General features: G+C 42.5%; 1 long non-coding RNA gene across 1 annotated transcript in view; it reads right to left on the reverse strand.

The window, feature by feature from the left end:
• Positions 1–17,088, reverse strand: part of LOC309640278 — a 711,494-nt gene that overhangs the window by 156,902 nt on the left and 537,504 nt on the right. The gene's annotated exons all lie outside the window — the stretch shown is intronic.

Here is a 17,088-nt window from a genome sequence, read left to right on the forward strand (position 1 = left end):
TTCTTGACTCCGAGAGGCCTCACTCCACTGAAATGAGCCCTCTCTCACTGAAAGGGGCCCAGACAGGGACCCAGCGAAAAGCCCACCTGCTGTTTACACTTAGCCGGGAGCTTTGTCTGGGGAGCACAGCCGGTTGGTGTTTCACCGCCCCGTGGTAACCCCAAGCTGTTGGCTGCCCAGTTTCCCCGCTCGCTCGGGAGAAGGTTAATGAGCAGCCGGCTGAGCCCTCCTCAAGGGGGACAGGCCCCAGCAAGTCAGTGAGACCGGGATCTGCTTGCGGTTCTCAGCTGTGCAATCCCCCCACCCCGGCACATTTAGCTTGGGGATAACGTCACGTCCCCAGTTGGGAGGCTCCAACTTGACAGATGGCAAGAGCTAGCGTCTTTCTTTAGAATGCGGAGCAGGGAAGGAGCCTTAAAAATCAAGGGAATGCAAATTTGGAAAAGACAAAAGCGGTCACCTCCTTTCTAGACCATCTCTCACCAGCCCCCTCCTCCTTCATCGGGGAAAATCGTTCACCCTTTCCTCTGTGCCCACTGCACCCCTCTCCCCGACACAGTGTAACACGTCCACCTTGCTTGTTCCCTGGATGCTTAACAAGTGTCTTTGAGGCCAAAGCAATGGTTAGTCATATTTGTGTTCTCTGTTTGGCAAAATTTATTTGCTGAATGAATGAGGCTTAACTAGGGCTGATTCAGATGTTTGGGTGGAAAATGGAGTCAGCCAGCAAGTCCTGAGACCCATTCCAGCAAAGCTTCCTGACTATACAAGTTCCTCTTGGAATCTACATGCATGCACACGTGCACACACACACACACACACACACACACACACATCTTTTTTTAAATTGAAGCCTAGTTGATTTACAATGTTGTGTTAGTTTCAGATGTACAGCAAAGTGATTCAGTTATACATATATATATATATATATATATATTCTTTTTCAGATTCTTTTCCATTATAGGTTATTATAAGATATTGAATATAGTTCCCTGTGCTCTACAGTGGTCCTTGTTGTTTATCTATTTTGTATATAGCAGTGTGTATATGTTAATCCCAACTCCTAATTTATCCCTCCCTGCCCCTTTCCCCTTTAGTAACCATAAGTTTGTTTTCTATGTTTGTGAGTCTGTTACTGTAAATAAGTTCATTTGTATTATTTTTTTAGATTCCATGTATAACTGACATCATATGATATTTATCTTTCTCTCACTTCACTCGGTATGATAATGTCTAGGTCCATGCATGTTGCTGCAAATGGCATTATTTCATTCTTTTTATGACTAATATTCCATTTTGTGTGTGTGTGTGTATCACATATTCTTTATCCATTCCTCTGTCAATGGACATTTAGGTTGCTTCCATGTCTTAGCTATTGTAAATAGTGAACATGGGGTGCTATGAACATTGGGGTGCATGTATCTTTTCAAATTATGGTTTTCTCCAGATACACGCCCAAGAGTGGGATTGCTGGATAATATGGTAGCTTCATTTTTAGTTTTTTAAGGAACCTCCATACTGTTCTCCATAGCGGCTGCTCCAATTTACATTCCCACCAACAGACACAAACACACATCTTTTTTTTTTTTTTTTTTTTTTTTTTTACTCACATAATATTTATTCAGTCATTTCTCTACATGTGAATTCTAGGCGTCTCCCTCAGTGATGGTCTTCATTGAAAATCTGCCCATGTTACTTACATTCACAGGTAGTGTTACTTTGCTGAATTCACACAGATTTTCTGTCTGGTAAACCCTCACTGGTCCTAGCTTTCTGATTAAGTTTTAGGTCTTCTTTATGTTTCAAACACTATATCCATGAGCTATGTTTAATCACTTACCTTTTCACTGAAGCCCAGGTTAGAGTTTGACATGTACTGTCAAATGACATGCGTCCTCAGATTGCTCCATCCTCCATTACATGGATAGAAAACCTCCTGGCCACACGTCCAAAGCCACGGAGGGCAGAGCTAGGGTTGAGGCTCTGATGTCGCTGATTCCCACATGGGGAGGAACCAAGGTGACTGAGGGCAAGGGCATCTGGTGGGGCAGGCGTGCAACAGGGAAGGTGGGGTGCTAAAGACCTGGAATGGGTGTTGGAGAACAAATGTTGGTGCCTTTCACCAAGTATTATTAAATGAGAATTTTTTTTTTTTTTTTTTTTTTTTTTACAAAAATTATACTCATCCTCATCAGTTCACTCAGTCCCATGTAATTAATTGTTTTTTTTTCATCTTGATCTTTTGTTAGCACTTTTATGAGTTCATCAGTTTTTCATCAGAGTTCTGAAAATGCTTATTCATTCAGTTCAGCAGTACAGTCAGTTACCAGAAACCTGTACTTGTCAGAGTCTTTTCCATGAATTTCTTGAAGATGAAACCCTTTTATAGGAACATATTTGCAAAATCATCAGAGTACACCCAGAATTGTCTGTAAATGACAAAAGACTTAAAAATGACCACGGTAAAAGATTTGATGAAAGTTCATAATAATGCAGTTGACAAGAAAATTAGTTATTTCTGAGATATACATTTTAAAGTAATAACTAGGATTATTACTTATAACATTATACCAGAACATATAAGATTTTTAGAAATTTCATGTAATGTCTGAAACATTTATATTAACATATTTCCATACATATTTCCATACAAATACAAATATAAGCTTTTCAGAAATTTCATGTAATGTCTGAAACATTTATATTAACATATTTCCATACATATTTCCATACAAATACAAATATAAGATTTTTAGAAATTTCATGTAATGTCTGAAACATTTATATTAACATATTTCCATACAAATAACCCAATGAAAGTTTAGTATTAGTTGTTTTGTTACAAACACACATCTTGATGGTGATTTCAGGTCAGGTAAAATTCCCTTAGCTTCCAAAAGCTTCAAGAGGCTGTCATAGCACATTGCAACACTCCATCCAAGTACAATTACCTTCCTCCGCCTTCCCTCCAGACCACAGGTGGCTACTGCTCACATGTGGGGTCATCTCTGTTCCCATCACTGAACCACAGAAAAATCTTGAGAATTCACACTGCATTTTGTCAACCTGGTCAGTTCCTTAGGGGCTGCTCAGACATGGACCATTGTGTTCCCAGTGAACAAGCATTCGCTAAGGAAGGGAGGAGGGTCAGTAAGATGGGGCACTACTTTCTTGGTTGAGCTCCGAGGGCACAACCCAGGGACTGGCAGTGCCATTTACATATAAACGGTGTAATTGCAGTGAGAGGAGGAGCTGGCAGAATTAGGCTGGTGTTTGATATGCTAATTACAAGTCTTGGTGAGGTTGACTTGCCCAAAGGTCACAGGGCTAATTAATTGAAAGTTTTCTGTGTGTTTCAAATGCACAAAAGGTCTTACAGTATCTCATTTAATCCTTGCAATGACTCTCAGATGAGTATTTCATTACTATTAGCTGTTGGTGGAGAAGGGAAGCCAAAGGTAGTGAGTGAGGGATCCACTGTGGTCCTCCGAGATTTCAGCCGAGGTCAGTCTGGTCCCAAAGCCGGGCGTTTGGAGGTCATTCTTTCCTTACGGGGCAGAGCTAAGTCTGGGTGTCCCAATTCTTAAACCGGCAAAGAACATATGCCGCCTAGTTCCCATTATTTGTATACATTAAAGCTGTTTTCTTAAACCAGAAGAAAAAAAAATCTATACATTTTCTATAAATTCAAATTAGCCTTCCAGTTAGTTCCTGAATAAATTTACCACTAACAAGATATTTCTATTTCATTCTACTCACAAGCTAACTAGTAACAAAGGTTTTATTAATATTGCAAATCAGGAGCAAAAATTGTATGTCTTTTCCATTTCCCCCTTCATTTGAGATTTGCAGTGTATCCAGTGGTGATTGATGTGACATATTCTCTGTCCTTACTTTTAAAAATTAAAAAAGTAAACATTCACATCTACATCTTTGGAGAGGAGTCCTTATATTTTGCACAGCAAAGGTAATAAATAAATGCATGGATAAATAAATACATTTCTCCTTCAATCATTTTTCAGCAGCTAGCAGGGCATCTGTCAGACGTATCCTGAAATTTGTACAGACCCTGGTCCTGGTTTTTCGTGCAGGATAAATATGGGAATAAAGGAAAGCGATTCATATGCCACAGTCCTGGTCAGGCATCCCCCTCCTGAAGCCCGCCAGGCAGCAGAGGAAGCAGGAGGCAGTCATTGCCCAGAGGCCTTAAGAGAGCTGAATAGGGTTGTTGACTGAAAAAAAAAAAAAAAGCGCAACCTAAAAGTTGAGAAGAATGTTTTACTTGGCAGACAAAACTGAGGACTTAAGCCCAGGACGCAGCCTCTCAGATGGCTCTGATGGGCCGCTCCCAAGAGGTAAGGGAGAAGCCAAGATCTATAGGGGCTTTTGCCACAAAGACCAGGTAGTTGGAACATCAAAAGATTACTGTTAATTAAAGAAAACCAGGCATCTCAAGTTAAGGAATTTAGCGCTTTTCTATGTATGGGAAGATGTGAGTCCGGGCTCACTGAGATCATTCCTTTGACGTGCACCTCAGCTCTCTGGGGCCAGCATCCTGTGCTTTCCCATCCTGAGTCCCCTCAGGGTGCACCTTTGGGGGTGGCTGCAGTGGCTGAGGGCTTGATGGTGGGCATCCTGTTTCCATCCTGAGTGCCCTCAGGGCTCACTGACGGGGCGGCTGTAATGTGATGGCTTGATGGCTGCAGCATCCTTTGTGTACTGATATGGCAGCAACATTTTTCATTCGTAGGGTGCAGGGTGGAGCTGAGGGGCTGGGATGGGGACGCAGGAGGAGAGGTGATGCCTGTGCCTCGTGTAAAGAAAATGCTCATTGAAGTTTTGGGAAAGCAGAAGGAGAAGGTGAACTCCTGGGACCTGTACCATCTTAAAGAGGCAGGAAAGCGGCATGAGAAGGGCCTTCTCTCCTAAGCATCTTCCTGCTGCTGTGTCCTCTAGAAGGTCTTCCTACTAAAATTTCAGGGGCACATGCCTGGCCATCCTTTTCCTCTCTCCTTAGATCAACCGTCAGACACAACACAGCCCCAGCAGACCTCAATGTCCTCCAAAACAAACAGAGGAAGAACGGGATTGTGGCAACCCTCTCCCTAATCTTTAATGTGGAAAAACTGCCATGGGAGACAGGGAGCTGAACACGTCCACCCCTGGGACCTAATAAGCTAAGCCACTTACACACACACACCCATGCACTCACACACATGCACACATGCAAAAGCATCCATAACATCACGCACCCTCATGGCAGGATTTTTGAATCTGTGATGCTATTACTATTTTCAAGGGCTTTCCTAAAATATCTGGTTAAATCAGCATTCGATCTGATCTCATTGTCATTGTGCTCAGATGAATGTCTGGGATTGAGATACTCATAGTTTTTGAAGCTGTGGGTCAAAGTCCTGCTTCTTACTCACCCTATAGCACGTAATGCAACCCAAGACCACTCTTGGTGGCCGACACTGGTCCACTGTTTATTTCACAAAGCAGCACGAGGGAAACTTGTCCAAACACAAGAGTGTCCTTGAACAGACACTGGGAAATCATGAGTAGGTTCCCTGATGCCTTAACAGTCTCTGTTTTCCCGAGTCTCAAAGAATCTAACTGCTTCCTCCTTCGGTCCTCTCAGATAACATTCTCCCGGGACCACATTTAAACTTCTGGAGGGATCTGTAGACAAGGAGTTATTTCCACAGCTTTAGGCTAGGCTTCCCATGTGTGGGTGACACTGCTCTGCACTCGATGGCCCTATTTACATTTTTATTTCAAAAACTGCTTCCCCACCTTTTCAAATTCTAACTTACATAGAATTAGTTTAGCAGATCTTGCTCTTCCTGTATGGACACCATGCACCCCCAAAGACCTGCGATTCCTGATAAATCTAAAATCCTCCTCCCACTATCATCTCACCTAGGAGTGGAAACTCCAGAATGGCTCCCAGCTTTTAGAACCCAGAGGGCAGACAATCTGGCATTACATTTCCCATGAAGAGGGCAGAGCCGTGGGCATCACCTGCCTGACGGTCATCAGTTCTTTCCTTCCAGCTGTCTCTCCAGAAGTTCTCTCCTCTGCATCTTGCAAGGTGGGCTGTTTCACTCCTGGGAAGGGTCCGCAGCCACTCTGATGGGGGGGGGGAGGTGTGTGTGCAGCACGTGCTAGGAGTGGGGCGCAGAGTACAGTGGGGTGGAGGGTGTAAATGGACACGGCATTTCTGAGTGTAAGCCTGGTCCTGCCACGTAACAGCCTTGTGTTTGGTGAATTACTTCTTTGTGCTTTGGTTTCTTCATCTGTGAAACTGAAAACAATTATGTCTAGGACCCATTATGCCTTGTGACAAAGCTCATTTTCTTCCTCCATCAGAGAGCCTCACCAGACTTAATTACTTCCCTCTGTGTGTTTTTGTTCTTGTTTTTCAAATTTGCAAACCAGAATATCTATTTATTATTTTCCAGTGAGGAAGGTACTATCAAGCACATCCGTTGCCTGCAGGCAGTTTGATACAGGAAGTTAAATTACTCTCAGAAAGTTGGTTACTGAGTGTGGAGCCCTAGATGCTGGTGTTTGGGAGCATCATCTCATACATTCGTCTCTACTAGCAATAGCTCATCTTCATTCAGGGCTTGCTAGATGCCAAGTCATATGATTCTAAATATTTATATGTACATTAAAGTCTAATCCTCACAATAACTCTATGATCTAGGAACCATCATTATGCCCATTTTACAGGCAAGAAAGCTGAGGCACAGAGAGAGTAAGTAACTTATCCAAGGATACAGGCAGGCAATGCTGGGGTCTGGCCCCAGAGCCCAAGCTCTCAGCCACCGTGCTGTGCTATCTCTGCAGAAAGAAGCCTCCTGCTGGGCTCTGTGCTGCCCTTCACCACACCTTTCATCATGGACTTTCATGCCCCTGGGCGGGCTTCCTGCACATGACCTGTGCAGTCAGGCAGGATCCCTGCTTAGACGGGCTCCATCCTTGGCTTATAGCTCTGCTGTTGCATTAAACTTGAAATTCTTACTACGTTTAACTTTGAACCTGTTTTTTTAATTTACTTTTTATTTTATAATGGAGTATATTTGATTTACAGTGTTCTGTTAGTTTCAGGTGTACAGCAAAGTGATTCAATTATACACATACATATATCCATTCTTTTCCAGATGCTTTTCTCATATAGGTTATTACAAAATATTAAGTAGAGTTCCTTGCACTATACGGAAGGTCCTTGTTGATTATCTATTTTATATATAGTAGTGTGTATCTGTTAATCCCAAACTCCTAATTTATCCCTCCCCCCCCCAACCTTTCCCCTTTGGTAACCATAGGTTTGTTTTCTAAGTTTGTGAGTCTGTTTCTGTTTTGTAAATAAGTTAATTTGTATCATTTTTTTTGGATCCCACATATCAGTGATATGATACTTGTCTTTCTCTTACTTCAATTAGTATGATAATCTCTAGGTCCATCCATGTTGCTGCAAATGGCATTATTTCATTCTTTTTTTATGGCTGAGTAATATTCCACTGTATATATGTACCACATCTTCTTTGTCCATTCTTCTGTCAATGGACATTTAGGTTGCTTCCAGCTACTGTAAATAGTGCTGCAATGAACACTGGGGTGCATGTATCTTTTCAAATTATAGTTTTCTCCAGATATCTGCCCAGGAGTGGGATTGCTGGATTTTATGGTAGTTCTTTCTTTTTTTTTTTAAATTAATTTATTTATTTTTGGCTGCATTGGGTCTTTGTTGCTGCACGCGGGCTTCCTCTAGTTGCAGCAAGCAGGGGCTACTCTTTGTTGCAGTGTGCAGGCTTCTCATTGCAGTGGCTTCTCTTGCTGTGGAGCACGGGCTCTTGGCGCGCGGGCTTCAGTAGTTGTAGCACGCGGGCTCAGTAGTCGTGGCTCGCGGGCACTAGAGCACAGGCTCAGTAGTCGTCGTGCACGGTCTTAGTTGCTCCGCGGCATGTGGGATCTTCCTGGACCAGGCCTCGAACCCATGTCCCCTGCATTGGCAGGCGGATTCTTAACCACTGCCACCAGGGAAGCCCGCGGTAGTTCTATTTTTAGTTTTTTAAAGAACCTCCATACTGTTCTCCATAATGGTTGTACCAATTTATATTCCCACCAACAGTGTGAACCTGTGTTTTTAAGGGAAGTCCAGTGGGACAGTGAAGCAGATGGATGAGCGGAGTAAACCCATGCTACATGCACATCTGCCGTTCCCCGAGCCTCCTTTGCATCTGCATCCGTGATGCCCCAGAGAGCAGGCAGTTCCCGGCAGATCTACGGCAGACGCACAATGCAGGGCGTTCAGCAGACTCCAAGAGAATCCAGGTAAGTGTGTTATGTTTATGAGTGAGCAAGGGTGCTGGCGGCTCTTAGAGGCTTTCTTTTCGAATCAGAAACTGCTTTGACCAGAACTAGCTTCAAAACGCAGAAGGTAATGGTGTTCGAAGAAACATGAATGGCCAAGGAACTCTATCGTAGTATTTCTTACTTGTGCCCCTCCCCTGAATTAGCCACGGATTCCACTGAAAATGACATAAAAGGAAAGGAGAAGAAAGGGCAATCCATCATTTCTTCTCCTTTCAGGGCTTTCCCTGAAGGTGGAGAATGGTGGGAAATGTGTGAATATTGAGAAGCAAAATAAAAACAGTTGATCTAGTTTGGGGAAATGTTTCCACTGTCTTAATAAGAATGAAACACATATACATGTATGAGAATCAAAATACAAATTGTGTAATTTCTGTGATTCAACATAGGAGCTAAGAGTTCCTGTTTTTGCATTTAGAAGTAGCATTGCACAATATAAAGATTTAAGGCAAAGTTCATGCTATTGATTTAAAATCTTAACTTTTCTTTACTTAGAGCAACATTAAATAGCAAATAAAAACACCAGGACAAGTTGAAAGAGAGACTGTGGATGAAAGGAAAAGCTTTGTTTTTTGAACTTTCATGGCATTTTCCCCCTGCTTTTTAGAACAAAGGGTTCCTGTACTGAGCCCTGCAAATTACGTAGCTGGCCCTGGGTTCTACTAGCATAGAAACTTTCTTTCAATATTTTCATTTTTTAAATGTCTGTCTCAAAAAAGAAAAAAAAAGTCTGTCCAGAAACTTCTCAAGGGCAGAGGCCAGTCGTTTTCATCTTTTATATAAATTCAGTGCCTGTGACAACAACATCTTTTGAAAGAATAAATGAAAAGTGTGTAGGAATGAATGAAGGTAACAGATGTCTACAGAACAGGTCACAGAGCCCCTCTGAGTTGTTTCTCCAGTCAGCAGTCCCCAGAGATCAGGTCACAAAGCCAAAAATCTGTCCCTGAGTCTCAATGCTCTATGTGATTAGTTATTAGTTACATTCATAAACCAGGGAGATTGGTTCAGTATTTGTATTTTCCACATCAGATAGCTTTTGTCAGTTTTAAATGGTTTGCTTGTCTTAACTTGGCTGAATTTTTGTTTTTGTTTGTTTCTTACATGTGTTGTTTTTCCGAGAGGTAAGCTGGGGTTGGTGGATTCCAGTTGGACACAAGGGTTCTGAGCATCTTGAAGTTTCACAGGAAGGACCAAGTGGTATGAAAATACCAACTGTGGTTTAGTGAAGAAAGTTGTCTCTCAATTGCATCTTTCAGTCCACTTTATGTCCATTTCAGGAGGTACAAGACCCAAAATTTATATAAAAATTACACACTGTGACTCTTTGTATCTTTCATACCTCTCAAAAATTGCCCGCTCTCAGCAGTTCCTGAGTTTACAAATTCTTTAAAGGGTATGAATCTGCTTTGTAGTTCACACTGAAAAGTTCCAGGTATCTAGGAGGTATTAACTGCTGATGCTTTTGATTTTGATTTCTCTACACTTTATTAGTTGAGATGAAAATGAGTTTCTATTTGAAAAAGCTGTAAGATAACTGAACTTCTGGTCCATCTTCCCTCCCTGGAAGTATATATAGAAGTGATATAAAGGAAAACTTTGGTCATCATTATTTTCAGTGACTAAAGCAAAAATGAAATCTAGAATGTTCTATGTGATAGAATGTAGTCTAAGATTCTAGAATCTTGCAGGGTGACTAGTTGGAAGGAGAGATTTAAGCAGAGGAGAGTTCTAAGTTTTTCTAAGTTCTAAGTAATAACTCCTTTGAACTTGATACATGTGTAGAAACTTTTAAAAGTAAGAGCAAGGAAAGAAAAATGAAGGCTACTTTTATGACTGCATGCACTTGCTCCCCTGGTGACTGATATCAGTTATATAACAGGCAAAGACACATTAACTACCTACTGTTAGCGGATTTCTGTACTGCCCTGGGGCTCTGTACTAGGGAAGGTTACACTCTATGGAAGAAGCATGAATGTAACTATAGAGATGAAAGCAAACCCTTTGCCCAGATAAGAATCTTCTCTACAGCATCCTTGAAAGATGACCATCAGCCTAGGCAACATCCTTCCAGAGGCCATCCAGTTGTACTTCCGGAGACAGCCCATTCCACTCTATTTCTCCTATCTTTCTAGGGACAAAAACAATTACAGCCTTCAAATTATATTTTAGAAGCATCCTGCAGAGAAAATAGAAATGGATAAACACCACTTCAGTGCACGGCGGAGAGGACTTGAGAACTCATGAAATCACCGACTGCTGTAGCCTAGATTATAAAATGGCATTATGTTGGTGCAAAAGATAAGATCCTTGCTTCACTGTGGAACAAAAGAAATTCATGGAGCTAAAAGACTTTCTCTTCATCTCCAAAGCAGGCTTTGATCTGGGCAAACAGTAAGCAGATTTAGCTGCTCAGAGATTTATAGCATTTAAATATATCGATAATATTTTTTTCCATATTTATGCCATCTTTTTCAAAGAGAAACAAGACCCATTAAAGCACAAAAACTATGTTTCACATATTGATATATTTGTAACACAGAGAATGGGTGCTATGTTAAGTTTCCTCCGGAGTCATAATTATCCTCACCTGGAGCTCACACACCGCGGTTGAGTACGTTGGGTTTATTGCCCATGGCAGTGGAGGGATGGAAACTGTGGGGAGCCCTCTGCAGGACATGGATTTGGACTTGTGTTAGGTGATTTGGGGAGGGTCCAGTGGAGCAGGGCTTTGGGGTGGATTGGATGCTGTCAGGAAGCAGGGATAATTCTATGACTGGGTATCTTAATCCCACCTAGAAGGAGGGACCACTTGAGCAAGACTGATGCTGTAATTGGTAAGAAACAGCAGCTCATATAGCAGGGAGAAAGGGATATTTGGTCATTTCCGTGGTTTAGACAATATTTGTGTTTTCTCTGTATTCAGACATGACTACAGAGTGGTCTTGACCCATCGCAGTCCCAGAGTGACCTCGTCTGATGTTGAGGTTCTGTGACATTGTTTATATTTGATAGGAGAGTGCCAGGGCTTGGCTTTGAGAGCCAGGCTAGACCCTAGGAACGTGGAGGCCTAGGTGATACGGAGGCCAGCTCTGGTACCTGGGGCAGCTTTTCTCTTTCTCATTATATTTTCTATATGAGATGGTGAGCCCTATAAAGGCAGATGCCATGTTTTTTTCATCCCTGATATTCCCGATATCTATACATAGCCTAGCATTTTAGAAGGGGTTCAATAAATAATCTTTTTCTTTTTCTTTTTCTTTTTTTTTTTTAGGCTGCATTGGGTCTTCGTTGCTGCGCGCAGGCTTTCTCTAGTTGCGGCAAGCATGGGCTATTCTTCGTTGCGGTGCGTGGGCTTCTCATTGTGGTGGCTTCTCTTGTTGCAGAGCACGGGCTCTAGGTGCAAGGGCTCAGTAGTTGTGGCTTGCAGGCTCTAGAGTACAGGCTCAGTAGTTGTGGTGCACAGGCTTAGTTGCTCCATGGCATGTGGGATCTTCCCGGACCAGGGATCGAACCCGTGTCCCCTGCATTGGCAGACGGATTCTTAACCACTGCACCACCAGGGAAGTCCCAATAAATAATCTTTGAATGAATGAGTGTGTACATGAGTGAGTGGATGAACAGGCTATGGAGATTCTTTAACAGGCTTCTCTCCCAAGTATATTTAAAAGAGATAAACACAGTGAAAAGAGTTCATGTTCTTAGTGTAGGTGGATGTAAACATGAGTCAGTCTGACCCAATCTGGAGACATTCTTACCTTGAGGAATGGACATTAATCACAGGTGACCGTACAGCCTGAGCCAGCTGCCCTGGTCCACTTCAGGCCTGTTGTCTCGTGTAATTACTAACTGTGCCCCCTTTCATTCTCAAATATTCTACGGTCTAGATGATAAATTATACAATCACCCTAATTATGAAAGGGAGGTCTGCTTCAGAATTACAAGTGGATACCAGCCACAGGGTTTCCCAAATAGGAGCTGATGAACGAGAGGACTGCAGTGCTTTCTCTCTGCGCTCAAATTCCTAGATCCTGATATTTAAATATTTAAAGAGGCAAATATGAAATGGACTTATCCTAAGGAATAATACTGAGAATCTCTTAAAAACATGATTAACTCTCAATAGTCTGCCCCAGTACGGTAAGTAGGAATATGTCTAAAGTTTGTCATACTTATTGCATCCTATTAACCTTCTAAATTATACTATTCTTTTTTTTTTAAATAAATTTATTAATTTTATTTGTTTTTGACTGCATTGGGTCTTCATTGCTGCACAGGCTTTCTCTAGTTGCAGCGAGCGGGGGCTACTCTTTGTTGCGGTGCGCGGGCTTCTCATCATGGTGGCTTCTCTTCCTGCGGAGCACAGGCTCTAAGCACTCAGGCTGCAGTAGTTGTGGCTCGCGGGCTCTAGAGCACAGGCTCAGTAGTTGTGGCGCACAGGCTTAGTTGCTCTGTGGCATGTGGGATCTTCCCGGACCAGGGCTCGAACCCGTGTCCCCTGCATTGGCAGGTGGATTCGTAACCACTGCACCACCAGGGAAGCCCTAAATTATACTATTCTTGTATGAAAATTAGTTCATATTCTTTGAGGGTATTTTGTCTGAGAATGAACAGAGGTGACCTACAGTTTCCTATGAATAATCCCATGTTGATAATTAAAATAGCACTGAAAAGTTTACCTCAGTCCTCAGATATGTGAAGCCGGGACATACACTAAAGCTTCAGTTCAACTCTCTAACTTGGTAGATTAGGCCTCGAAGGCCCAGGAAGACTGAGCTCTTTTGTCCAAGGTATCTGAACAAACCACTGTGCCCAGGCATAGAACCCACATCATTCTATCTCCTCGTTCCTAAAATGAGCTTGACGGTAATTTTATGAGAATTAATAATTAAAATGTATTTTATGTGTGATTTTCTTCTGGGGGGGTGTGCCATGCTATGCGGCTTGGGGGATCTTAGTTTCCCAACCAGGGACCAAACCTGGGCCCTCGGCAGTTAAAGTGTGGGGTCCTAACCATTGGACCACCAGGGAGTTCCCTTGTGTGTGTTGTCTTAAACAGTATCCCATCTTCTGTATTAATCAGGAAATTTATGCCCTAAGTACTGTCTGCTATGAAACCTACAAATGCCTGTTCTATTTCTGCTTTCCATGTGAACCTACTCTTATTTTGTATGGAAAGATGAGCATTGAAGTTGGGCAGGAGGAAGTCGTTATTGGCCTCATATCTCCATTTCTGTTCTGAAGGGTTGTAACTCTGTAAGGAGAGAAATAAATAATGGTGAATTACAATAAAACAAGAAATGCCATGCATTTCAGGACTTGCATGAGGAAATGAGCAATGTTCTAAATTAAAGCGGTGACAACATAGCCTATTAATTTCCCTGAATTTTTTCAGAGTCCACATGCTGCCAATCGGGAAAGATAGAGTACTTTGCTGAGTTTTCCTTTTTAAAATTTTATTATTATTATTACTTTGGCCACGCCAAGGTAGCATGCGGGATCTTAGTTCCCCAACCAGGGATCGAATCCACGTCCCCTGCATTGGGAGCGCGGAGTCTTAACCACTAGACCACCAGGGAAGTCCCGAGTTTTCCTTTTTTTAGCAATATGTTTTCCATGCGCATCAAGCTGAGAATCCCACAATCGTTTTTTAAAAATAATTTTACAAATTTTAGCAGTTATGTTGTAAGAGGAAAGAAGTCTGAATTTTTAATTTCAAGTTTAGCAAACATACAAAAGCTTGCATAATGAAACACGGCTTCCTTTAATGAAAGGACACGTCTTAGAATCACCAACCTCCTCTTCCTCCCCCCCAGGGGACGCTTCTAGATTCTGCAGTTTTCTTCCTGTGGGGGAAGGGATGTCATCCCAACACCCACCACGAAGGGGCACCCTCCACAATAGCTCAGCTCTTTCTGGGCAGAAACCCCGATTCCCAACAAGGGCAGCACATCGCCCCGTCTTTTCTTACAAATGCCCTTTCCTTTCGTGAAATGAGAATCAGTTAGTGTGTGAACATCTCCCCAAAACATGTATTTTTAAAAAATCAATACAATGCTTTGATAGTAAAGTGAAAGAGAAATAATAAGAAAGTTATTTATAACAAAATAGTATGTATTTAACATATAAAGCTTATAAATATACTAGAAAATATATACAGTGAAGTACTCAGATCTTACACATAGAGACGATTGCAAAAATGCAGACAAATACAGGTGTTATACTGATGACTCAAATATTTTGAGTGGCACTGCCATCAATGACGAAATGATCAAAGATGAAAAACTCATTGCAGGGCTTCCCAGGTGGCGCAGTGGTTGAGAATCCGCCTGCCAATGGAGGGGACACGGGTTTGAGCCCTGGTCCAGGAAGATCCCACATGCCGCGGAGCAACTGGGTCCGTGCTCCACAGCTACTGAGCCTGCGCTTTAGAGCCCATGAGCCACAACTACTGAAGCCCGCGCGCCTAGAGCCCATGCTCTGCAACAAGAGAAGCCACTGCAATGAGAAGCCCGCGCACTGCAACTAGAGAAAGCCCGCGCACCGCAACTAGCGAAAGCCCGCGCAGCAATGAAGACCCAACACAGCCAAAAATAAATAAATAAATAAAATTAAAAAAAAAACACAACTCATTGCAAATCTCCAAATAAAATGAAGTCCAGTCTTGATTTCTATTGCAGCTGCATGCCTTAAAAAAAATCCAGTATATAGTAAAACAAACTAAAAATACTGCCTTATATGTAAAAGTGTTGTGTTTAGGTGTGAAACAGTGCTATAGATTGAATGTTGTGTCCCCCCAAAATTCATGTTAAGTCCTAATGCCCAAGGTATTAGGAGGTGGGGCCTTTGGGAAGTGATTAGCTCATGATGGTGGAGGCTGCATGGCTGGGATTAGTGTCCTTATAAAAGAGGCCCCAGAGAGATCCTTTGCCCCTTCTGCCACGTGAGGACATGAGATGTTGGTCTGTAACCCAGAAGTGGGTTCTCTCCAGAACCTGACCTTGCTGGTGCCTTGAGCTCAGACTTCCAGCCTCCAAAACTGTGAGAAATAAATGTCTGTTGTTTATAAGCCACCCATTCTGTGGGATTCTGTTACAGCAGCCCGACTGGACTAAGATAAACAGTTACGTTCTAGGTTCAGATGATGGTAAGCAATTTTTTTTTTTTTTTTTACCTTCATGAATGTTTCAGGAGGACATTTGGAAGTTGTGCAGCGTATGGGGCAATTCTCTGGGGTTATTGCAAAACATCCAGCATCCCTGACTCCCCTCCTAAATTCAGCTAGTGCTCCCCAACCCAGTTTTTGCAACAACAGAAAATACCATAACAAACTTCCCAAATGCTCCAAGAGGGAGCTCCCTCCTCATAAAGAACCACTGCTCACAAGCAAAGAGCCTCCTTGCCACCATCTAGCCCCTTCCTCTGGGTTCTTGGATCAGAGAGACACTTACCACTTAAGACTGGCTCTAGGACGGGCCTGGACTTTGTGACATTGTCTACAGCTGGCGCTTCACTGGCTATGCCTTTATCGTGGTCTCTGCATCTCTTATCTGCCAGAATCTCATACCAAAATTGGAAGGACTCTCAAACAGAACCAGGAGGAAATGCAAATGATAAGCATGTGATGCTTGGAGCTGTGTTTGAAACACTAACTCAGGGCTTCTCGGGTGTGGTCAGAGGGTCATCAGCATCAAGAGTACTTGTTAAAAGTTCAGATTGGGGCGCCACTCCACACCTTTGAAATCAGGGCTCCAGGGCGTGTGGCCATAGAGCCTGCATTTGTAACAAGCTCCCCAGGTGCTTCTGGTGTCCTCAAGATTTATGAGCCTCTGAAGCCATCATCATGACCACCACCAAGCCATATACAGGGGCCAGTCTGGCCATGTGAAGGGGTCTGTGGGCCCTTGTAGAATTGGCCTGTGTCAAGTCCCACGTGGCATTTTGGCAGTAACCCTGCAGGGGCAGCTGGGAGGCACATGCACCCCACGAGGGCCACCTGACTTCCAGCTGTCCCTTTTCAACCCCACCTTTCCTGAAGCGCCAAAAAACAGCCCACTCTGTTAAAAGTCTCTTCTTTCCACTCTTTTCAAAGAGGATGACTTCTTCTGACTTAGACCAGGAATGATTTCATATTCTAAAGTGCCTTTGTGTTAAAATAAGGGAAATAACTGGAAAATAGATAAGTACTGTGGACAAGGTTTTGAGGGTGCAGAAGTTCTGCAAAAATCTCTGTCGTCCAGAGGCAGTCATATTTTTCCCCTTTATGAGTCAAACAAGAAAAAAAATTTGTTTCGCTTTATATAACTGTACAGACACAGACTAGATTTCTAACTCTCACTCCAAGTTCGCTTTGCTCACATTTTAAAGTATTGGAGATTATTCCACTGGTATTAAATCATAGTGATGATGATGATATTGATGATAATACTTTACCCAAGGCCACACAGAGTGCAAGTGACTTAGGCAGGATTTGCCCCAGATCTGCCTGGTGGCAAAATCTCAGCTCTTGTTACTGTAGCACGCTGCTCTTTGACAAGACTGTGGATGCAGTCATAGCAAATTACTCCTTTTTTTAGAAAAAAAAAAAAAAATTTATTTAATCCGAATTTTCTCTTTATTTTTCAGTGAATATTTGTAATATATTTTCTTTTCAGTTATACATATTCATATATATAGTCATTCTTTTTCAGATTCTTTTCCCTTATA

The sequence above is a fragment of the Balaenoptera physalus genome, assembly GCF_965194825.1.
Source record: "Balaenoptera physalus genome assembly, chromosome: 12".
NCBI lineage: Eukaryota > Metazoa > Chordata > Mammalia > Artiodactyla > Balaenopteridae > Balaenoptera > Balaenoptera physalus.